This window comes from Amblyomma americanum, chromosome 7, assembly GCF_052857255.1.
Source record: "Amblyomma americanum isolate KBUSLIRL-KWMA chromosome 7, ASM5285725v1, whole genome shotgun sequence".
Lineage (NCBI taxonomy): Eukaryota > Metazoa > Arthropoda > Arachnida > Ixodida > Ixodidae > Amblyomma > Amblyomma americanum.
The window spans coordinates 169,530,332-169,555,774 of record NC_135503.1 but is presented as its reverse complement, the minus strand read 5'-3'; positions in this window follow the sequence as shown (position 1 = coordinate 169,555,774).

Genomic DNA, 25,443 nt, shown 5'->3' with positions numbered 1-25,443 from the left:
TTTTGACACCACGAAGAGAAGCGCTGTTGGGAATACTATACCTTAAATCAATATTTATAACGTGACCTTTTGACAGGACGAAGACAAGTGCAGTTTGGAATAGTATACATCAAATCAATATTTATGCCGTGGCTGTTTTGACCGCACGAAGAGAAGCGCTGTTGGGAATACTAAACTTCAAGTCAATATTTACAACATGGCCTTTTGACAGGACGAAGACAAGTGCAGTTTGGAATACTATACTTCAAATCTATATTTATGCCGTGGCTGTTTTGTCAGCACAAAGAGAAGCGCTGTTGGGAATTCTATACTTCAAGTCAATATTTATAACGTTTCCTTTTGACAGGACGAAGACAAGTGTAGTTTGGAATAATATACTTCAAATCAATAATTATGCCGTGGCTGTTTTGACAGCTCAATGTGAAGCGCTGTTGGGATTACTATACTTCAAGTCAATTTAAGAGAAGCGCTGTTGGGAATTCTATACTTCAAGTCAATATTTATAACGTGACCTTTTGACAGGACGAAGACAAGTGTACTTTGGAATACTATACTTCAAATCAATAATTATGCCGTGGCTGTTTTGACAGCACAGAGAGAAGCGCTGTTGGGAATAATATACTTCAAGTCAATATTTATAACGTGACCTTTTGACAGGACGAAGACAAGTGCAGTTTGGAATACTTTACTTCAAATTAATCTTTACGCCGTGGCTGTTTTGACAGCATGAAGAGAAGCGCTGTTGGGAATGCTATACTTCAAGTCAATATTTACAACATGGCCTTTTGACAGGACGAAGACAAGTGCACTTTGGAATACTATACTTCAAATCAATAATTACGCCGCGGCTGTTTTGACAACTCAAAGAGAAGCGCTGTTGGGATTACTATACTTCAAGTCAATTGTTATAACGTGAACTTTTGACAGGACGAAGACAACTGTAGTTTGGAATACTATACTTCAAATAAATAATTATGCCGTGGCTGTTTTGACAGCTCAAAGAGAAGCGCTGTTGGCGATTACTATACTTCAAGTCAATATTTATAACGTGACCTTTTGACAGGACGAAGACAAGTGCAGTTTGGAATACTTTACTTCAAATTAATCTTTACGCCGTGGCTGTTTTGACAGCACGAAGAGAAGCGCTGTTGGGAATGCTATACTTCAAGTCAATATTTACAACATGGCCTTTTGACAGGACGAAGACAAGTGCACTTTGGAATACTATACTTCAAATCAATAATTACGCCGCGGCTGTTTGAACAGCACGAAGAGAAGCGCTGTTGGGAATACTATACTTCAAGTCAATATTTATAACGTGACCTTTTGACAGGACGAAGACAAATACAGTTTGGAATACTATACTTCAAATCAATATTCACAACATGGCCTTTTGACAGGACGAAAACAAGTTGCGTTTGGAATACTATACTTCAAATCATTATTTATGCCGTGGCTGTTTTGACAGCACGAAGAGAAGCGCTATTGGGAATACTATACCTTAAATCAATATTTATAACGTGACCTTTTGACAGGACAAAGGCAAGTGCAGTTTGGAATACTATACATCAAATCAATATTTATGCCGTGGCTGTTTTGACAGCACGAAGAGAAGCGCTGTTGGGAATACTAAACTTCGTCAATATTTATAACGTGACCTTTTGATAGGAAGAAGACAAGTGCAATTTGGAATACTATACTTCAAATCAATATTTACGCCGTGGCTGTTTTGACAGCACGAAGAGACGCGCTGTTGGGAATACTAAACTTCAAGTCAATATTTACAACATGGCCTTTTGACAGGACGAAGACAAGTGCAGTTTGGAATACTATACTTCAAATCTATATTTATGCCGTGGCTGTTTTGACAGCACGAAGAGAAGTGCTGTTGGGAATACTACACTTCAAGTCAATATTTACAACATGGCCTTTTGACAGGACGAAGGCAAGTGCACTTTGGAATACTATACTTCAAATCAATTTTTACGCCGCGGCTGTTTTGACAGCGCGAAGAGAAGCGCTGTTGGGAATACTATACTTCAAGTCAATATTTATAACGTGACCTTTAGACAGGACGAAGACAAGTGCAGTTTGCAATACTATACTTCAAATCTCTATTTATGCCGTGGCTGTTTTGACAGCACAAAGAGAAGCGCTGTTGGGAATACTATACTTCAAGTCAATATTTATAACGTGACCTTTTGACAGGACGAAGACAAGTGCAGTTTGGAATACTATACTTCAAGTCAATATTTACAACATGGCCTTTTGAGAGGACGTAGAAGAGTGCAGTTTGGAATACTATACTTCAAATCAATAATTTCGCCGTGGCTGTTTTGTCAGCATGAAGAGAAGCGCTGTTGGGAATACTATACTTCAAGTCAATATTTATAACGTGACCATTTGAAAGGACGAAGAGAAGTGCAGTTTGGAATACTATACTTCAAATCAATATTTACGCCGTGGCTGTTTTGACAGCACGAAGAGAAGCGCTATTGGGAATAATATACTTCAAGGCGATATTTATAACGTGACCTTTCGACAGGACGAAGACAAGTGCAGTTTGGAATACTATACTTCAAATCAATATTTACAACATGGCCTTTTGACAGGACGAAAACAAGTTGCGTTTGGAATACTATACTCCAAATCATTATTTATGCCGTGGCTGTTTTGACAGCACGAAGAGAAGCGCTGTTGGGAATATTATACTTTAAGTCAATATTTATAACGTGACCTTTTGACAGGACGAAGACAAATGCAGTTTGGAATACTATACTTCAAATCAATATTTATGCCGTGGCTGTTTTGAGAGCATGAAGAGAAGCGCTGTTGGGAATACTATACTTCAAGTCAATATTTATAACGTGACCTTTTGACAGGACGAATACAAGTGCAGTTTGGAATACTATACTTCAAATCAATATTTATAACATGGCCTTTTGACAGGACGAAAACAAGTTGCGTTTGGAATACTATACTTCAAATCAATATTTATTCCGTGGCTGTTTCGACAGCACGAAGAGAAGCGCATTTGGGAATACTATACTTTAAATCAATATTTATGCCGTGGCTGTTTTGACAGCACAAAAGAAGCGCTGTTGGGAATACTATACTTCAAGTCAATATTTATAACGTGACCTTTTGACAGGACGAAGACAAGTGCAGTTTGGAATACTATACTTCAAATCAATTTTTACGCCGTGGCTGTTTTGACAGCACGAAGAGAAGTGCTGTTGGGAATACTATACTTCAAGTCAATATTTACAACATGGCCTTTTGACAGGACGAAGACAAGTGCACTTTGGAATACTATACTTCAAATCAATAATTACGCCGCGGCTCTTTTGACAGCATGAAGAGAAGCGCTGTTGGGAATACTATACTTCAAGTCAATATTTATAACGTGACCTTTTGACAGGACGAAGACAAATGCAGTTTGGAATACTATACTTCAAATCAATATTCACAACATGGCCTTTTGACAGGACGAAAACAAGTTGCGTTTGGAATACTATACTTCAAATCATTATTTATGCCGTGGCTGTTTTGACACCACGAAGAGAAGCGCTGTTGGGAATACTATACCTTAAATCAATATTTATAACGTGACCTTTTGACAGGACGAAGACAAGTGCAGTTTGGAATAGTATACATCAAATCAATATTTATGCCGTGGCTGTTTTGACCGCACGAAGAGAAGCGCTGTTGGGAATACTAAACTTCAAGTCAATATTTACAACATGGCCTTTTGACAGGACGAAGACAAGTGCAGTTTGGAATACTATACTTCAAATCTATATTTATGCCGTGGCTGTTTTGTCAGCACAAAGAGAAGCGCTGTTGGGAATTCTATACTTCAAGTCAATATTTATAACGTTTCCTTTTGACAGGACGAAGACAAGTGTAGTTTGGAATAATATACTTCAAATCAATAATTATGCCGTGGCTGTTTTGACAGCTCAATGTGAAGCGCTGTTGGGATTACTATACTTCAAGTCAATTTAAGAGAAGCGCTGTTGGGAATTCTATACTTCAAGTCAATATTTATAACGTGACCTTTTGACAGGACGAAGACAAGTGTACTTTGGAATACTCTACTTCAAATCAATAATTATGCCGTGGCTGTTTTGACAGCTCAAAGTGAAGCGCTGTTGGCATTACTATACTTCAAGTCAATTTTTATAACGTGACCTTTTGACAGGACGAAGACAAGTGCAGTTTGGAATACTATACTTCAAATCAATATTTATGCCGTGGCTGTTTTGACAGCACAGAGAGAAGCGCTGTTGGGAATAATATACTTCAAGTCAATATTTATAACGTGACCTTTTGACAGGACGAAGACAAGTGCAGTTTGGAATACTATACTTCAAATTAATCTTTACGCCGTGGCTGTTTTGACAGCACGAAGAGAAGCGCTGTTGGGAATGCTATACTTCAAGTCAATATTTACAACATGGCCTTTTGACAGGACGAAGACAAGTGCACTTTGGAATACTATACTTCAAATCAATAATTACGCCGCGGCTGTTTTGACAGCGCGAAGAGAAGCGCTGTTGGGAATACTATACTTCAAGTCAATATTTATAACGTGACCTTTAGACAGGACGAAGACAAGTGCAGTTTGCAATACTATACTTCAAATCTCTATTTATGCCGTGGCTGTTTTGACAGCACAAAGAGAAGCGCTGTTGGGAATACTATACTTCAAGTCAATATTTATAACGTGACCTTTTGACAGGACGAAGACAAGTGCAGTTTGGAATACTATACTTCAAGTCAATATTTACAACATGGCCTTTTGACAGGACGTAGAAGAGTGCAGTTTGGAATACTATACTTCACATCAATTTTTACGCCGTGGCTGTTTTGACAGCACGAAGAGAAGTGCTGTTGGGAATACTATACTTCAAGTCAATATTTACAACATGGCCTTTTGACAGGACGAAGACAAGTGCACTTTGGAATACTATACTTCAAATCAATAATTACGCCGCGGCTCTTTTGACAGCATGAAGAGAAGCGCTGTTGGGAATACTATACTTCAAGTCAATATTTATAACGTGACCTTTTGACAGGACGAAGACAAATGCAGTTTGGAATACTATACTTCAAATCAATATTCACAACATGGCCTTTTGACAGGACGAAAACAAGTTGCGTTTGGAATACTATACTTCAAATCATTATTTATGCCGTGGCTGTTTTGACACCACGAAGAGAAGCGCTGTTGAGAATACTATACCTTAAATCAATATTTATAACGTGACCTTTTGACAGGACGAAGACAAGTGCAGTTTGGAATAGTATACATCAAATCAATATTTATGCCGTGGCTGTTTTGACCGCACGAAGAGAAGCGCTGTTGGGAATACTAAACTTCAAGTCAATATTTACAACATGGCCTTTTGACAGGACGAAGACAAGTGCAGTTTGGAATACTATACTTCAAATCTATATTTATGCCGTGGCTGTTTTGTCAGCACAAAGAGAAGCGCTGTTGGGAATTCTATACTTCAAGTCAATATTTATAACGTTTCCTTTTGACAGGACGAAGACAAGTGTAGTTTGGAATAATATACTTCAAATCAATAATTATGCCGTGGCTGTTTTGACAGCTCAATGTGAAGCGCTGTTGGGATTACTATACTTCAAGTCAATTTAAGAGAAGCGCTGTTGGGAATTCTATACTTCAAGTCAATATTTATAACGTGACCTTTTGACAGGACGAAGACAAGTGTACTTTGGAATACTATACTTCAAATCAATAATTATGCCGTGGCTGTTTTGACAGCTCAAAGTGAAGCGCTGTTGGCATTACTATACTTCAAGTCAATTTTTATAACGTGACCTTTTGACAGGACGAAGACAAGTGCAGTTTGGAATACTATACTTCAAATCAATATTTATGCCGTGGCTGTTTTGACAGCACAAAGAGAAGCGCTGTTGGGAATAATATACTTCAAGTCAATATTTATAACGTGACCTTTTGACAGGACGAAGACAAGTGCAGTTTGGAATACTATACTTCAAATTAATCTTTACGCCGTGGCTGTTTTGACAGCACGAAGAGAAGCGCTGTTGGGAATGCTATACTTCAAGTCAATATTTACAACATGGCCTTTTGACAGGACGAAGACAAGTGCACTTTGGAATACTATACTTCAAATCAATAATTACGCCGCGGCTGTTTTGACAGCGCGAAGAGAAGCGCTGTTGGGAATACTATACTTCAAGTCAATATTTATAACGTGACCTTTAGACAGGACGAAGACAAGTGCAGTTTGCAATACTATACTTCAAATCTCTATTTATGCCGTGGCTGTTTTGACAGCACAAAGAGAAGCGCTGTTGGGAATACTATACTTCAAGTCAATATTTATAACGTGACCTTTTGACAGGACGAAGACAAGTGCAGTTTGGAATACTATACTTCAAGTCAATATTTACAACATGGCCTTTTGACAGGACGTAGAAGAGTGCAGTTTGGAATACTATACTTCACATCAATAATATTGCCGTGGCTGTTTTGTCAGCATGAAGAGAAGCGCTGTTGGGAATACTATACTTCAAGTCAATATTTATAACGTGACCATTTGAAAGGACGAAGACAGGTGCAGTTTGGAATACTATACTTCAAATCAATATTTACGCCGTGGCTGTTTTGACAGCACGAAGAGAAGCGCTATTGGGAATAATATACTTCAAGGCGATATTTATAACGTGACCTTTCGACAGGACGAAGACAAGTGCAGTTTGGAATACTATACTTCAAATCAATATTTATAACATGGCCTTTTGACAGGACGAAAACAAGTTGCGTTTGGAATACTATACTTCAAATCAATATTTATTCCGTGGTGGTTTTGACAGCACGAAGAGAAGCGCATTTGGGAATACTATACTTTAAATCAATATTTATAACGTGACCTTTCGATAGGAAGAAGACAAGTGCAATTTGGAATACTATACTTCAATTCAATATTTACGCCGTGGCTGTTTTGACAGCACGAAGGGAAGCGCTGTTGGGAATACTATACTTCAAGTGAATATTTACAACATGGCCTTTTGACAGGTCGAAGACAAGTGCAGTTTGTAGTACTATACCTCAAATAAATATTTACGCCGTGGCTGTTTTGACAGCACGATGCGAAGCGCTGTTGGGAATACTGTACTTCAAGTCAATATTTACAACATGGCCTTTTGACAGGACGAAGACAAGTGCAGTTTGGAATACTACACTTCAGATCAATATTTACGCCATGGCTGTTTCGACATCACAAAGAGAAGCGCTGTTGGAAATACTATACTTCTAGTCAATATTTATAACGTGACCTTTTGACAGGACGAAGACAAGTGCAATTTGGAATACTATGCTTCAAATCAATGTTTATGCCGTGGCTGTTTTGACAGCTCGAAGAGAAGCGCTGTTGGGAATACTATACCTCTTGTCAATATTTATAACGTGACCTTTTGACAGGTCGATGACAAGTGCAGTTCGGAATACTATACTTCAAATCAATATTTATGCCGTGGCTGTTTTGACAGCACAAAGAGGAGCGCTGTTGGGAATACTATACTTCAAGTCGTTATTTATAACGTGACCTTTTGACAGAACGAAGACAGGTGTAGTTTGGAATACTATGCTTCAAATCAATGTTTATGCCGGGGCTGTTTTGACAGCTCGAAGAGAAGCGCTGTTGGGAATACTATACCTCTTGTCAATATTTATAACGTGACCTTTTGACAGGTCGAAGACAAGTGCAGTTTGGAATACTATACTTCAAATCTATATTTATGCCGTGGCTGTTTTCACAGCACAAAGAGGAGCGCTGTTGGGAATACTATACTTCAAGTCGTTATTTATAACGTGACCTTTTGACAGGACGAAGACAAGTGTAGTTTGGAATACTATGCTTCAAATCAATAATTATGCCGTGGCTGTTTTGACAGCTCAAAGAGAAGCGCTGTTGGGATTACTATACTTCAAGTCAATTGTTATAACGTGAACTTTTGACAGGACGAAGACAACTGTAGTTTGGAATACTATACTTCAAATCAATAATTATGCCGTGGCTGTTTTGACAGCTCAAAGAGAAGCGCTGTTGGCGATTACTATACTTCAAGTCAATATTTATAACGTGACCTTTTGACAGGACGAAGACAAGTGCAGTTTGGAATACTACACTTCAAATCAATTTTTACGCCGTGGCTGTTTTGACAGCACGAAGAGAAGTGCTGTTGGGAATACTATACTTCATGTCAATATTTACAACATGGCCTTTCGACAGGACGAAGACAAGTGCACTTTGGAATACTATACTTCAAATCAATAATTACGCCGCGGCTGTTTGAACAGCACGAAGAGAAGCGCTGTTGGGAATACTATACTTCAAGTCAATATTTATAACGTGACCTTTTGACAGGACGAAGACAAATACAGTTTGGAATACTATACTTCAAATCAATATTCACAACATGGCCTTTTGACAGGACGAAAACAAGTTGCGTTTGGAATACTATACTTCAAATCATTATTTATGCCGTGGCTGTTTTGACAGCACGAAGAGAAGCGCTATTGGGAATACTATACCTTAAATCAATATTTATAACGTGACCTTTTGACAGGACAAAAACAAGTGCAGTTTGGAATACTATACATCAAATCAATATTTATGCCGTGGCTGTTTTGACAGCACGAAGAGAAGCGCTGTTGGGAATACTAAACTTCGTCAATATTTATAACGTGACCTTTTGATAGGAAGAAGACAAGTGCAGTTTGGAATACTATACTTCAAATCTATATTTATGCCGTGGCTGTTTTGACAGCACGAAGAGAAGTGCTGTTGGGAATACTACACTTCAAGTCAATATTTACAACATGGCCTTTTGACAGGACGAAGACAAGTGCACTTTGGAATACTATACTTCAAATCAATTTTTACGCCGCGGCTGTTTTGACAGCGCGAAGAGAAGCGCTGTTGGGAATACTATACTTCAAGTCAATATTTATAACGTGACCTTTAGACAGGACGAAGACAAGTGCAGTTTGCAATACTATACTTCAAATCTCTATTTATGCCGTGGCTGTTTTGACAGCACAAAGAGAAGCACTGTTGGGAATACTATACTTCAAGTCAATATTTATAACGTGACCTTTTGACAGGACGAAGACAAGTGCAGTTTGGAATACTATACTTCAAGTCAATATTTACAACATGGCCTTTTGACAGGACGTAGAAGAGTGCAGTTTGGAATACTATACTTCAAATCAATAATTTCGCCGTGGCTGTTTTGTCAGCATGAAGAGAAGCGCTGTTGGGAATACTATACTTCAAGTCAATATTTATAACGTGACCATTTGAAAGGACGAAGAGAAGTGCAGTTTGAATACTATACTCCAAATCATTATTTATGCCGTGGCTGTTTTGACAGCACGAAGAGAAGCGCTGTTGGGAATATTATACTTTAAGTCAATATTTATAACGTGACCTTTTGACAGGACGAAGACAAATGCAGTTTGGAATACTATACTTCAAATCAATATTTATGCCGTGGCTGTTTTGAGAGCACGAAGAGAAGCGCTGTTGGGAATACTATACTCCAAGTCAATATTTATAACGTGACCTTTTGACAGGACGAATACAAGTGCAGTTTGGAATACTATACTTCAAATCAATATTTATAACATGGCCTTTTGACAGGACGAAAACAAGTTGCGTTTGGAATACTATACTTCAAATCAATATTTATTCCGTGGCTGTTTCGACAGCACGAAGAGAAGCGCATTTGGGAATACTATACATTAAATCAATATTTATAACGTGACCTTTCGATAGGAAGAAGACAAGTGCAATTTGGAATACTATACTTCAATTCAATATTTACGCCGTGGCTGTTTTGACAGCACGAAGGGAAGCGCTGTTGGGAACACTATACTTCAAGTGAATATTTACAACATGGCCTTTTGACAGGTCGAAGACAAGTGCAGTTTGTAGTACTATACCTCAAATAAATATTTACGCCGTGGCTGTTTTGACAGCACGATGCGAAGCGCTGTTGGAAATACTGTACTTCAAGTCAATATTTACAACATGGCCTTTTGACAGGACGAAGACAAGTGCAGTTTGGAATACTACACTTCAGATCAATATTTACGCCATGGCTGTTTCGACATCACAAAGAGAAGCGCTGTTGGAAATACTATACTTCTAGTCAATATTTATAACGTGACCTTTTGACAGGACGAAGACAAGTGCAATTTGGAATACTATGCTTCAAATCAATGTTTATGCCGTGGCTGTTTTGACAGCTCTAAGAGAAGCGCTGTTGGGAATACTATACCTCTTGTCAATATTTATAACGTGACCTTTTGACAGGTCGAAGACAAGTGCAGTTCGGAATACTATACTTCAAATCAATATTTATGCCGTGGCTGTTTTGACAGCACAAAAGAAGCGCTGTTGGGAATACTATACTTCAAGTCAATATTTATAACGTGACCTTTTGACAGGACGAAGACAAGTGCAGTTTGGAATACTATACTTCAAATCAATTTTTACGCCGTGGCTGTTTTGACAGCATGAAGAGAAGCGCTGTTGGGAATACTATACTTCAAGTCAATATTTATAACGTGACCTTTTGACAGGACGAAGACAAATGCAGTTTGGAATACTATACATCAAATCAATATTCACAACATGGCCTTTTGACAGGACGAAAACAAGTGCACTTTGGAATACTATAATTCAAATCAATAATTACGCCGCGGCTCTTTTGACAGCATGAAGAGAAGCGCTGTTGGGAATACTATACTTCAAGTCAATATTTATAACGTGACCTTTTGACAGGACGAAGACAAATGCAGTTTGGAATACTATACATCAAATCAATATTCACAACATGGCCTTTTGACAGGACGAAAACAAGTGCACTTTGGAATACTATACTTCAAATCATTATTTATGCCGTGGCTGTTTTGACACCACGAAGAGAAGCGCTGTTGGGAATACTATACCTTAAATCAATATTTATAACGTGACCTTTTGACAGGACGAAGACAAGTGCAGTTTGGAATAGTATACATCAAATCAATATTTATGCCGTGGCTGTTTTGACCGCACGAAGAGAAGCGCTGTTGGGAATACTAAACTTCAAGTCAATATTTACAACATGGCCTTTTGACAGGACGAAGACAAGTGCAGTTTGGAATACTATACTTCAAATCTATATTTATGCCGTGGCTGTTTTTTCAGCACAAAGAGAAGCGCTGTTGGGAATTCTATACTTCAAGTCAATATTTATAACGTGTCCTTTTGACAGGACGAAGACAAGTGTAGTTTGGAATAATATACTTCAAATCAATAATTATGCCGTGGCTGTTTTGACAGCTCAATGTGAAGCGCTGTTGGGATTACTATACTTCAAGTCAATTTAAGAGAAGCGCTGTTGGGAATTCTATACTTCAAGTCAATATTTATAACGTGACCTTTTGACAGGACGAAGACAAGTGTACTTTGGAATACTATACTTCAAATCAATAATTATGCCGTGGCTGTTTTGACAGCTCAAAGTGAAGCGCTGTTGGCATTACTATACTTCAAGTCAATTTTTATAACGTGACCTTTTGACAGGACGAAGACAAGTGCAGTTTGGAATACTATACTTCAAATCAATATTTATGCCGTGGCTGTTTTGACAGCACAGAGAGAAGCGCTGTTGGGAATAATATACTTCAAGTCAATATTTATAACGTGACCTTTTGACAGCACGAAGACAAGTGCAGTTTGGAATACTATACTTCAAATTAATCTTTACGCCGTGGCTGTTTTGACAGCACGAAGAGAAGTGCTGTTGGGAATACTATACTTCAAGTCAATATATACAACATGGCCTTTTGACAGGACGAAGACAAGTGCACTTTGGAATACTATACTTCAAATCAATAATTACGCCGCGGCTCTTTTGACAGCATGAAGAGAAGCGCTGTTGGGAATACTATACTTCAAGTCAATATTTATAACGTGAACTTTTGACAGGACGAAGACAAATGCAGTTTGGAATACTATACTTCAAATCAATATTCACAACATGGCCTTTTGACAGGACGAAAACAAGTTGCGTTTGGAATACTATCCTTCAAATCATTATTTATGCCGTGGCTGTTTTGACAGCACGAAGAGAAGCGCTGTTGGGAATACTATACCTTAAATCAATATTTATAACGTGACCTTTTGACAGGACGAAGACAAGTGCAGTTTGGAATACTATACATCAAATCAATATTTACGCCGTGGCTGTTTTGACAGCACGAAGAGAAGCGCTGATGGGAATACTAAACTTCAAGTCAATATTTACAACATGGCCTTTTGACAGGACGAAGACAAGTGCAGTTTGGAATACTATACTTAAAATCTATATTTATGCCGTGGCTGTTTTGTCAGCACAAAGAGAAGCGCTGTTGGGAATTCTATACTTCAAGTCAATATTTATAACGTGACCTTTTGACAGGACGAAGACAAGTGTACTTTGGAATACTATACTTCAAATCAATAATTATGCCGTGGCTGTTTTGACAGCTCAAAGTGAAGCGCTGTTGGGATTACTATACTTCAAGTCAATTTAAGAGAAGCGCTGTTGGGAATTCTATACTTCAAGTCAATATTTATAACGTGACCTTTTGACAGGACGAAGACAAGTGTACTTTGGAATACTATACTTCAAATCAATAATTATGCCGTGGCTGTTTTGGCAGCTCAAAGTGAAGCGCTGTTGGGATTACTATACTTCAAGTCAATTTTTATAACGTGACCTTCTGACAGGACGAAGACAAGTGCAGTTTGGAATACTATACTTCAAATCAATATTTATGACGTGGCTGTTTTGACAGCACAAAGAGAAGCGCTGTTGGGAATACTATACTTCAAGTCGATATTTATAACGTGACCTTTTGACAGGACGAAGACAAATGCAGTTTGGAATACTATACTTCAAATCAATATTCACAGCATGGCCTTTTGACAGGACGAAAACAAGTTGCGTTTGGAATACTATACTTCAAATCATTATTTATGCCGTGGCTCTTTTGACAGCACGAAGAGAAGCGCTGTGGGGAATACTATACTTTATATCAATATTTACAACATCGCCTTTTGATAGGACAAAGAAGAGTGCAGGTTGGAATTCTATACTTCAAATCAATATTTATGCCGTGGCTGTTTTGACAGCACAAAGAGAAGCGCTGTTGGGAATACTATACTTCAAGTCAATATTTATAACGTGACCTTTTGACAGGACGAAGACAAGTGCAGTTTGGAATACTATACTTCAAATCAATATTTATGCCATGGCTGTTTTGACAGCACAAAGAGAAGCGCTGTTGGGAATACTATACTTCAAGTCGATATTTATAACGTGACCTTTTGACAGGACGAAGACAAATGCAGTTTTGAATACTATACTTCAAATCAATATTCACAACATGGCCTTTTGACAGGACGAAAACAAGTTGCGTTTGGAATACTATACTTCAAATCATTATTTATGCCGTGGCTCTTTTGACAGCACGAAGAGAAGCGCTGCTGAGAATACTATACTTTATATCAATATTTACAACATCGCCTTTTGATAGGACGAAGACAAGTGCAGTTTGGAATACTATACTTCAAATCAATATTTATGCCGTGGTTGCTTTGACAGCACAAAGAGAAGCGCTGTTGGGAATACTATACTTCAAGTCAATATTTATAACGTGACCTTTTGACAGGAAGAAGACAAGTGCAGTTTGCAATACTATACTTGAAATCTATATTTATGCCGTGGCTGTTTTGACAGCACAAAGAGAAGCGCTGTTGGGAATTCTATACTTCAAGTCAATATTTATAACGTGACCTTTTGACAGGACGAACACAAGTGCAGTTTGGAATACTATACTTCAAATCAATTTTTACGCCGTGGCTGTTTTGACAGCACGAAGAGAAGTGCAGTTTGGAATACTATACTTCAAATCAATATTTACAACATAGCCTTTTGACAGGACGAAAACAAGTTGCGTTTGGAATACTATACTCCAAATCATTATTTATGCCGTGGCTGTTTTGACAGCACGAAGAGAAGCGCTGTTGGGAATATTATACTTTAAGTCAATATTTATAACGTGACCGTTTGACAGGACGAAGACAAATGCAGTTTGGAATACTATACTTCAAATCAATATTTACAACATGGTCTTTTGACAGGACGAAGACAAGTTGCGTTTGGAATACTATACTTCAAATCAATATTTATGCCGTGGCTCTTTTGACAGCACGAAGAGAAGCGCATTTGGGAATACTATACTTTAAATCAATATTTATAACGTGACCTTTTGATAGGAAGAAGACAAGTGCAATTTGGAATACTATACTTCAATTCAATATTTACGCCGTGGCTGTTTTGACAGCACGAAGAGAAGCGCTGTTGGAAATACTATACTTCAAGTGAATATTTACAACATGGCCTTTTGACAGGTCGAAGACAAGTGCAGTTTGTAGTACTATACCTCAAATAAATATTTACGCCGTGGCTGTTTTGACAGCACGAAGCGAAGCGCTGTTGGGAATACTGTACTTCAAGTCAATATTTACAACATGGCCTTTTGACAGGACGAAGACAAGTGCAGTTTGGAATACTATACTTCATATCAATATTTACGCCATGGCTGTTTTGAGAGCACGAAGAGAAGCGCTGTTGGGAATACTATACTTCTAGTCAATATTTATAACCTGACCTTTTGACAGGACGAAGACAAGTGCAGTTTGGAATACTATGCTTCAAATCAATGTTTATGCCGTGGCTGTTTTGACAGCTCGAAGAGAAGTGCTGTTGGGAATACTATACTTCTTGTCAATATTTACAACGTGACCTTTTGACAGATCGAAGACAAGTGCAGTTCGGAATACTATACTTCAAATGAATATTTATGCCGTGGCTGTTTTGACAGCACAAAGAGAAGCGCTGTTAATAATACTATATTTCAAGTCAATATTTATAACGTGACCTTTTGACAGGACGAAGACAAGTGCAGTTTGGAATACTATACTTAAAATCTATATTTATGCCGTGGCTGTTTTGTCAGCACAAAGAGAAGCGCTGTTGGGAATTCTATACTTCAAGTCAATATTTATAACGTGACCTTTTGACAGGACGAAGACAAGTGTACTTTGGAATACTATACTTCAAATCAATAATTATGCCGTGGCTGTTTTGACAGCTCAAAGTGAAGCGCTGTTGGGATTACTATACTTCAAGTCAATTTAAGAGAAGCGCTGTTGGGAATTCTATACTTCAAGTCAATATTTATAACGTGACCTTTTGACAGGACGAAGACAAGTGTACTTTGGAATACTATACTTCAAATCAATAATTATGCCGTGGCTGTTTTGGCAGCTCAAAGTGAAGCGCTGTTGGGATTACTATACTTCAAGTCAATTTTTATAACGTGACCTTCTGACAGGACGAAGACAAGTGCAGTTTGGAATACTATACTTCAAATCAATATTTATGACGTGGCTGTTTTGACAGCACAAAGAGAAGCGCTGTTGGGAATACTATACTTCAAGTCGATATTTATAACGTGACCTTTTGACAGGACGAAGACAAATGCAGTTTGGAATACTATACTTCAAATCAATATTCACAGCATGGCCTTTTGACAGGACGAAAACAAGTTGCGTTTGGAATACTATACTTCAAATCATTATTTATGCCGTGGCTCTTTTGACAGCACGAAGAGAAGCGCTGTGGGGAATACTATACTTTATATCAATATTTACAACATCGCCTTTTGATAGGACAAAGAAGAGTGCAGGTTGGAATTCTATACTTCAAATCAATATTTATGCCGTGGCTGTTTTGACAGCACAAAGAGAAGCGCTGTTGGGAATACTATACTTCAAGTCAATATTTATAACGTGACCTTTTGACAGGACGAAGACAAGTGCAGTTTGGAATACTATACTTCAAATCAATATTTATGCCATGGCTGTTTTGACAGCACAAAGAGAAGCGCTGTTGGGAATACTATACTTCAAGTCGATATTTATAACGTGACCTTTTGACAGGACGAAGACAAATGCAGTTTTGAATACTATACTTCAAATCAATATTCACAACATGGCCTTTTGACAGGACGAAAACAAGTTGCGTTTGGAATACTATACTTCAAATCATTATTTATGCCGTGGCTCTTTTGACAGCACGAAGAGAAGCGCTGCTGAGAATACTATACTTTATATCAATATTTACAACATCGCCTTTTGATAGGACGAAGACAAGTGCAGTTTGGAATACTATACTTCAAATCAATATTTATGCCGTGGTTGCTTTGACAGCACAAAGAGAAGCGCTGTTGGGAATACTATACTTCAAGTCAATATTTATAACGTGACCTTTTGACAGGAAGAAGACAAGTGCAGTTTGCAATACTATACTTGAAATCTATATTTATGCCGTGGCTGTTTTGACAGCACAAAGAGAAGCGCTGTTGGGAATTCTATACTTCAAGTCAATATTTATAACGTGACCTTTTGACAGGACGAACACAAGTGCAGTTTGGAATACTATACTTCAAATCAATTTTTACGCCGTGGCTGTTTTGACAGCACGAAGAGAAGTGCAGTTTGGAATACTATACTTCAAATCAATATTTACAACATAGCCTTTTGACAGGACGAAAACAAGTTGCGTTTGGAATACTATACTCCAAATCATTATTTATGCCGTGGCTGTTTTGACAGCACGAAGAGAAGCGCTGTTGGGAATATTATACTTTAAGTCAATATTTATAACGTGACCGTTTGACAGGACGAAGACAAATGCAGTTTGGAATACTATACTTCAAATCAATATTTACAACATGGTCTTTTGACAGGACGAAGACAAGTTGCGTTTGGAATACTATACTTCAAATCAATATTTATGCCGTGGCTCTTTTGACAGCACGAAGAGAAGCGCATTTGGGAATACTATACTTTAAATCAATATTTATAACGTGACCTTTTGATAGGAAGAAGACAAGTGCAATTTGGAATACTATACTTCAATTCAATATTTACGCCGTGGCTGTTTTGACAGCACGAAGAGAAGCGCTGTTGGAAATACTATACTTCAAGTGAATATTTACAACATGGCCTTTTGACAGGTCGAAGACAAGTGCAGTTTGTAGTACTATACCTCAAATAAATATTTACGCCGTGGCTGTTTTGACAGCACGAAGCGAAGCGCTGTTGGGAATACTGTACTTCAAGTCAATATTTACAACATGGCCTTTTGACAGGACGAAGACAAGTGCAGTTTGGAATACTATACTTCATATCAATATTTACGCCATGGCTGTTTTGAGAGCACGAAGAGAAGCGCTGTTGGGAATACTATACTTCTAGTCAATATTTATAACCTGACCTTTTGACAGGACGAAGACAAGTGCAGTTTGGAATACTATGCTTCAAATCAATGTTTATGCCGTGGCTGTTTTGACAGCTCGAAGAGAAGTGCTGTTGGGAATACTATACTTCTTGTCAATATTTACAACGTGACCTTTTGACAGATCGAAGACAAGTGCAGTTCGGAATACTATACTTCAAATGAATATTTATGCCGTGGCTGTTTTGACAGCACAAAGAGAAGCGCTGTTAATAATACTATATTTCAAGTCAATATTTATAACGTGACCTTTTGACAGGACGAAGACAAGTGCAGTTTGGAATACTATACTTCAAATCAATTTTTACGCCGTGGCTGTTTTGACAGCACGAAGAGAAGTGCTGTTGGAAATCCTATACTTCAAGTCAATATTTACAACATGGCCTTTTGACAGGACGAAGACAAGTGCACTTTGGAATACTATACTTCAAATCAATAATTACGCCGCGGCTCTTTTGACAGCATGAAGAGAAGCGCTGTTGGGAATACTATACTTCAAGTCAATATTTATAACGTGACCTTTTGACAGGACAAAGACAAGTGCAGTTTGGAATACTGTACTTCAAATCAATAATTATGCCGTGGCTGTTTTGACAGCTCAAAGGGAAGCGCTGTTGGGATTACTATACTTCAAGTCAATTTTTATAACGTGAACTTTTGACAGGACGAAGACAAGTGCAGTTTGGAATACTATACATAAAATCAATATTTATGCCGTGGCTGTTTTTACAGCATGAAGAGAAGCGCTGTTGGGAATACTAAACTTCGTCAAATTTTATAACGTGACCTTTTGAGAGGAAAAAGACAAGTGCAATTTGGAATACTATACTTCAAATCAATATTTACGCCGAGGCTGTTTTGACAGCAGGATGCGAAGCGCTGTTGGGAATACTATACTTCAAGTCAATATTTATAACGTGACCTTTTGACAGGACGAAGACAAGTGCAGTTTGGAATACTATACTTCAAATCAATATTTGCGCCGTGGCTCTTTTTACAGCACGAAGAGAAGCGCTGTTGGGAATACTAAACTTCTAGTCAATATTTACAACATGGCCTTTTGACAGGACGAAGACAAGTGCAGTTTGGAATACTATAGTTCAAATCTACATTTTTGCCGTGGCTGTTTTGACAGCACGAAGAGAAGCGCTTTTGGGAATACTATACTTCAAGTCAATATTTATAACATGACCTTTTGATAGGAAGAAGACAAGCGTAGTTTGGAATACTATACTTCAAATCAATATTTACGCTGTGGCTGTTTTGACAGCACAAAGAGAAGCGCTGTTGGGTATACTATACTTCAAGTCGATATTTATAACGTGACCTTTTGACAGGACGAAGACAAGTGCAGTTTGGAATACTATACTTCAAATCAATATTTACAACATGGCCTTTTGACAGGACGAAAACAAGTTGCGTTTGGAATACTATACTTCAAATCATTATTTATGCCGTGGTTGTTTTGACAGCACGAAGAGATGCGCTGTTGGGAATACTATACTTTAAGTCAATATTTATAACATGACCTTTGGACAGGACGAAGACAAGTGCACTTTGGAATACTATACTTCAAATCAATATTTATGCCGTGGCTGTTTTGACAGCACGAAGACAACCGCTGTTGGGAATACTATACTTCAAGTCAATATTTATAACGTGACCTTTGGACAGGACGAAGACAAGTGCAGTTTGGAATACTATTCTTCAAATCAATATCTATGCCGTGGCTGTTTTGACAGCACGAAGAGAAGTGCTGTTGGGAATACTATACTTCAAGTCAATATTTACAACATGGCCTTTTGACAGGATGAAGACAAGTGCAGTTTGGAATACTATACTTCAAATCAATATTTATGCCGTGGCTCTTTTGACAGCACGAAGAGAAGCGCTGTTCGGAATACTATACTTCAAGTCAATATTTACAACATGGTCTTTTGACAGGACGAAGACAAGTGTAGTTTGGAATACTATACTTCAAGTCAATATTTATAACGTGACCTTTTGACGGGACGAAGACAAGTGCAGTTTGGAATACTATACTTCAAATCAATAATTATGCCGTGGCTGTTTTGACAGCTCAAAGAGAAGCGCTGTTGGGATTAGTATACTTCAAGTCAATATTTAAAACGTGACCTTTTGACAGGACGAAGACAAGTGCAGTTTGGAATACTACACTTCAAATCAATTTTTACGCCGTGGCTGTTTTGACAGCACGAAGAGAAGTGCTGTTGGGAATACTATACTTCATGTCAATATTTACAACATGGCCTTTCGACAGGACGAAGACAAGTGCACTTTGGAATACTATACTTCAAATCAATAATTACGCCGCGGCTGTTTGAACAGCACGAAGAGAAGCGCTGTTAGGAATACTATACTTCAAGTCAATATTTATAACGTGACCTTTTGACAGGACGAAGACAAATACAGTTTGGAATACTATACTTCAAATCAATATTCACAACATGGCCTTTTGACAGGACGAAAACAAGTTTCGTTTGGAATACTATACTTCAAATCTATATTTATGCCGTGGCTGTTTTGTCAGCACAAAGAGAAGCGCTGTTGGGATTACTATACTTCAAGTCAATTTAAGAGAAGCGCTGTTGGGAATTCTATACTTCAAGTCAATATTTATAACGTGACCTTTTGACAGGACGAAGACAAGTGTACTTTGGAATACTATACTTCAATCAATAATTATGCCGTGGCTGTTTTGACAGCTCAAAGTGAAGCGCTGTTGGGATTACTATACTTCAAGTCAATTTTTATAACGTGACCTTTTGACAGGACGAAGACAAGTGCAGTTTGGAATACTATACTTCAAATCAATATTTATGCCGTGGCTGTTTTGACAGCACAAAGAGAAGCGCTGTTGGGAATACTATACTTGAAGTGAATATTTATAACGTGACCTTTTGACAGGACGAAGACAAGTGCAGTTTGGAATACTATACTTCAAATCAATTTTTACGCCGTGGCTGTTTTGACAGCACGAAGAGAAGTGCTGTTGGGAATACTACACTTCAAGTCAATATTTACAACATGGCCTTTTGACAGGACGAAGAGAAGTGCACTTTGTAATACTATACTTCAAATCAATAATTACGCCGCGGCTGTTTTGACAGCGCGAAGAGAAGCGCTGTTGGGAATACTATACTTCAAGTCAATATTTATAACGTGACCTTTAGACAGGACGAAGACAAGTGCAGTTAGCAATACTATACTTCAAATCTATATTTATGCCGTGGCTCTTTTGACAGCACGAAGAGAAGCGCTGTTCGGAATACTATACTTCAAGTCAATATTTACAACATGGCCTTTTGACAGGACGAAGACAAGTGTAGTTTGGAATACTATACTTCAAGTCAATATTTATAACGTGACCTTTTGACGGGACGAAGACAAGTGCAGTTTGGAATACTGTACTTCAAATCAATTTTTACGCCGTGGCTGTTTTGACAGCACGAAGACAAGCGCTGTTGGGAATGCTATACTTTAAGTCAATATTTACAACATGGCCTTTTGACAGGACGAAAACAACTGCAGTTTGCAGTACAATACATCAAATCAATATTTATGGCGTGGCTGTTTTGACAGCACGAAGAGAAGCGCTTTTGAGAATACTATACTTCATGTCAATATTTATAACGTGACCTTTTGACAGGATGAAGACAAGTGCAGTTTGGAATACTATACTTCAAATCAATATTTAGGCCGTGGCTCTTTTGACAGCACGAAGAGAAGCGCTGCTGGGAATACTATACTTCAAGTCAATATTTTTAACGTGACCTTTTGACAGGACGAAGACAAGTGCAGTTTGGAATATTATACTTCAAATCAATATTTATGCCGTGACTGTTTTGACAGCACAAAGAGGAGCGCTGTTGGGAATACTATACTTCAAGTCGTTATTTATAACGTGACCTTTTGACAAGACTAAGACAAGTGTAGTTTGGAATACTATGCTTCAAATCAATAATTATGCCGTGGCTGTTTTGACAGCTCAAAGAGAAGCGCTGTTTTGATTACTATACTTCAAGTCAATTGTTATAACGTGAACTTTTGACAGGACGAAGACAACTGTAGTTTGGAATACTATACTTCAAATCAATAATTATGCCGTGGCTGTTTTGACAGCTCAAAGAAAAGCGCTGTTGGGATTACTATACTTCAAGTCAATATTTTTAACGTGACCTTTTGACAGGACGAAAACAAGTGCAGTTTGGAATACTACACTTCAAATCAATTTTTACGCGTGGCTGTTTTGACAGCACGAAGAGAAGTGCTGTTGGGAATACTATACTTCATGTCAATATTTACAACATGGCCTTTCGACAGGACGAAGACAAGTGCACTTTGGAATACTATACTTCAAATCAATATTCACAACATGGCCTTTTGACAGGACGAAAACAAGTTTCGTTTGGAATACTATACTTCAAATCTATATTTATGCCGTGGCTGTTTTGTCAGCACAAAGAGAAGCGCTGTTGGGATTACTATACTTCAAGTCAATTTAAGAGAAGCGCTGTTGGGAATTCTATACTTCAAGTCAATATTTATAACGTGACCTTTTGACAGGACGAAGACAAGAGTACTTTGGAATACTATACTTCAAATCAATAATTATGCCGTGGCTGTTTTGACAGCTCAAAGTGAAGCGCTGTAGGGATTACTATACTTCAAGTCAATTTTTATAACGTGACCTTTTGACAGGACGAAGACAAGTGCAGTTTGGAATACTATACTTCAAATCAATATTTATGCCGTGGCTGTTTTGACAGCACAAAGAGAAGCGCTGTTGAGAATACTATACTTGAAGTCAATATTTATAACGTGACCTTTTGACAGGACGAAGACAAGTGCAGTTTGGAATACTATACTTCAAATCAATTTTTACGCCGTGGCTGTTTTGACAGCACAAAGAGAAGTGCTGTTGGGAATACTACACTTCAAGTCAATATTTACAACATGGCCTTTTGACAGGACGAAGAGAAGTGCACTTTGTAATACTATACTTCAAATCAATAATTACGCCGCGGCTGTTTTGACAGCGCGAAGAGAAGCGCTGTTGGGAATGCTATACTTCAAGTCAATATTTACAAAATGGCCTTTTGACAGGACGAAAAGAACTGCAGTTTGCAATACAATACATCAAATCAATATGCCGTGGCTGTTTTGACAGCACGAAGAGAAGCGCTTTTGGGAATACTATACTTCATGTCAATATTTATAACGTGACCTTTTGACAGGATGAAGACAAGTGCAGTTTGGAATACTATACTTGAAATCAATATTTAGGCCGTGGCTCTTTTGACAGCACGAAGAGAAGCGCTGTTGGGAATACTATACTTCAAGTCAATATTTACAACATGGCCTTTTGACAGGACGAAGACAAGTGTAGTTTGGAATACTATACTTCAAGTCAATATTTATAACGTGACCTTTTGACAGGACGAAGACAAGTTGCGTTTGGAATACTATACTTCAAGTCATTATTTATGCCGTGGATGTTTTGACAGCACGAAGAGAAGCGCTGTTGGGAATACTATACTTTAAGTCATTATTCATAACGTGACCTTTGGACAGGGCGAAGACAAGTGCAGTTTGGAATACTATACTTCAAATCAATATTTATGCCGTGGCTGTTTTGACAGCACAAAGAGAAGCGCTGTTGATAATACTATACTTCAAGTCAATATTTATAACGTGACCTTTTGACAGGACGAAGACAAGTGTAGTTTGGAATACTATACTTCAAATCAATAATTATGCCGTGGCTCTTTTGACAGCTCAAAGAGAAGCGCTGTTGGGATTACTATACTTCAAGTCAATTGTTATAACGTGAACTTTTGACAGGACGAAGACAAGTGCAGTTTGGAATACTATACTTCAAATCAATATTTATGCCGTGGCTGTTTTGACAGCACAAAGAGAAGCGCTGTTGATAATACTATATTTCAAGTCAATATTTATAACGTGACCTTTTGACAGGACGAAGACAAGTGCAGTTTGGAATACTATACTTCAAATCAATTTTTACGCCGTGGCTGTTTTGACAGCACGAAGAGAAGTGCTGTTGGAAATACTATACTTCAAGTCAATATTTACAACATGGCCTTTTGACAGGACGAAGACAAGTGCACTTTGGAATACTATACTTCAAATCAATAATTACGCCGCGGCTCTTTTGACAGCATGAAGAGAAGCGCTGTTGGGAATACTATACTTCAAGTCAATATTTATAACGTGGCCTTTTTACAGGACGAAGACAAATGCAGTTTGGAATACTACACTTCAAATCAATATTCACAACATGGCCTTTTGACAGGACGAAAACAAGTTGCGTTTGGAATACTATACTTCAAATAATTATTTATGCCGTGGCTGTTTTGACAGCACGAAGAGAAGCGCTGTTGGGAATACTAAACTTCGTCAATATTTATAACGTGACCTTTTGATACGAAGAAGACAAGTGCAATTTGGAATACTATACTTCAAATCAATATTTACGCCGTGGCTGTTTTGACAGCACGAAGAGAAGCGCTGTTGGCAATACTATACTTCAAGTCAATATTTATAACGTGACCTTTTGACAGGACGAAGACAAGTGCAGTTTGGAATACTATACTTCAAATCAATATTTATGCCGTGGCTCTTTTGACAGCACGAAGAGAAGCCCTGTTGGGAATACTAAACTTCAAGTCAATATTTATAACATGGCCTTTTGACAGGACGAAGACAAGAGCAGTTTGGAATACTATACTTCAAATCTATATTTATGCCGTGGCTGTTTTCACAGCACAAAGAGGAGCGCTGTTGGGAATACTATACTTCAAGTCGTTATTTATAACGTGACCTTTTGACAAGACTAAGACAAGTGTAGTTTGGAATACTATGCTTCAAATCAATAATTATGCCGTGGCTGTTTTGACAGCTCAAAGAGAAGCGCTGTTTTGATTACTATACTTCAAGTCAATTGTTATAACGTGAACTTTTGACAGGACGAAGACAACTGTAGTTTGGAATACTATACTTCAAATCAATAATTATGCCGTGGCTGTTTTGACAGCTCAAAGAAAAGCGCTGTTGGGATTACTATACTTCAAGTCAATATTTTTAACGTGACCTTTTGACAGGACGAAAACAAGTGCAGTTTGGAATACTACACTTCAAATCAATTTTTACGCCGTGGCTGTTTTGACAGCACGAAGAGAAGTGCTGTTGGGAATACTATACTTCATGTCAATATTTACAACATGGCCTTTCGACAGGACGAAGACAAGTGCACTTTGGAATACTATACTTCAAATCAATATTCACAACATGGCCTTTTGACAGGACGAAAACAAGTTTCGTTTGGAATACTATACTTCAAATCTATATTTATGCCGTGGCTGTTTTGTCAGCACAAAGAGAAGCGCTGTTGGGATTACTATACTTCAAGTCAATTTAAGAGAAGCGCTGTTGGGAATTCTATACTTCAAGTCAATATTTATAACGTGACCTTTTGACAGGACGAAGACAAGAGTACTTTGGAATACTATACTTCAAATCAATAATTATGCCGTGGCTGTTTTGACAGCTCAAAGTGAAGCGCTGTAGGGATTACTATACTTCAAGTCAATTTTTACAACGTGACCTTTTGACAGGACGAAGACAAGTGCAGTTTGGAATACTATACTTCAAATCAATATTTATGCCGTGGCTGTTTTGACAGCACAAAGAGAAGCGCTGTTGGGAATACTATACTTGAAGTCAATATTTATAACGTGACCTTTTGACAGGACGAAGACAAGTGCAGTTTGGAATACTATACTTCAAATCAATTTTTACGCCGTGGCTGTTTTGACAGCACAAAGAGAAGTGCTGTTGGGAATACTACACTTCAAGTCAATATTTACAACATGGCCTTTTGACAGGACGAAGAGAAGTGCACTTTGTAATACTATACTTCAAATCAATAATTACGCC